Raw genomic sequence first — 1,605 nt, forward strand, 5'->3', positions numbered from 1 at the left:
TTTGGGCCTTTGTTGTTCCTCCCCCTCCCATCCCAGTGCCCCCCAAACAGCCCTGAGCCAGCCGGGAGGGACAGGATCTGCTGGGCCAGGGCCTGGGGCTCAGGCCTTGGCCTTTGTGCTCCACAAAACCAAGGCAGGCTTTGCTCAGCATTGCAGGGGCCTGCCCAGAGCCTTTGTCTGCCTGCACTCCTGGCCTCCAAGGAGCTGCTCCAAGGAGTCCCTGGGGAGGCTTTGTCAGTGCCTGCCCTCAGTGGGGCCCAGCAATGCTTCAAGGCACTTGCAGTTTGGCTTCTGACTTCTTCAGCAGCTGCTTCAGTTTCCTCTCAGTACCTCAGGATCATGGGCTGGGCTGCAAACACTCTGTGGGGCTCATTAAAATGCAGAAATCCCTCAGGATCTCTTTGTCTTCCTTTAATTGTCTTCAAGGCAGTTTCAAAACAAGTCTTCAAATTTTGTACTTTTTTTTTTTAATTCAAGGATGTATATTTTGTAGTTCAAAGAAGAGGGGACAGATGTGTTCTCCAAGTGATCTTGATGCTGAGTGTCTCCTCAGGAGATCCACACTGACTATGTATGATCAACATTTCTCCTCATCCCCCAACCTCACCAGTTCTGACATGGCCCATCTTGGACTGACAGCTGATGCAACTCCAAACACACTGTGGGACCCATTAAAACACTGACAAACAAATTATTTCCCTTCCTTTAGTTGTCTTCAAGTCTTCAAGACATCAACAACTGATTGGAGTTGTTTTGTAGTTTAGCTAAGGAGGATGACTTAAAAGTGGAAGTCATGAAAAATATATCTTTTTTTATGAAAGGGAATGATTTACACAGATCTTTGGGATGCCAGAGGGTCAGGGCACAAAGGATTTGGATCCAAAGATAAGAGGGCAAAAGACATTAGTAGCACTTAATCATTGACCAATTGAACAGTTATCAGGTGATTCAATAGCATGTGCTACAATTTTAATTATAGATTCCCAAGAACAACATTCCCACCACAGTCAATTCACACCCACACCCAGGCAGAGATGTGGGGACACATCAAGAGCTGGGTGTGGAAAGGTCCCTCTCCAAAATTCTCCTTGTTGTCAGGGAAACACTCCCCCAAATCCCTTTGTGTTTGCCAACAGACAAGGGGCACAGCTGGAGGAGTGTTTGTGGAGGGGGATCAGAATTGTCCTGGGCATCAGCGAGGGTCTTTGGAGTGTTGCAAACTGGAGGGTTCCGGAGCTGGGAGAGGCTGCCAGAGGTGTCCCACTGAGAGGGAGGTGCTGGGGAGCTGCCAGGGCCTCCCTCAGCCCCGCTGATTGTGGGCTCCCCAGGTGAGTGGCTTGAGTTATCTGCTGAATTTCCATCCTGGTGTCAGGAATGACTGGAGTTTCCCAAATATTTGGGAATTGTATCTGAAGTCTTCTATTTGGGTTATGATTCAGGTAGGGAATGTTCCAAGGCTTTCATGGGATGACTGCTTATCCTGTGTTCTCCAGCTCTTACACCCATCCCAGTCAGCTGGATGGTTTATTGACAAGGTGTCCCGAGGGGCAGCACCTCCGATGCCATAGAAACCCCTCCCCCTACATTAGGAAACTTTTGGAATTC

This window comes from Corapipo altera, unplaced genomic scaffold, assembly GCF_003945725.1.
Source record: "Corapipo altera isolate COAL_440 unplaced genomic scaffold, ASM394572v1 61458, whole genome shotgun sequence".
Lineage (NCBI taxonomy): Eukaryota > Metazoa > Chordata > Aves > Passeriformes > Pipridae > Corapipo > Corapipo altera.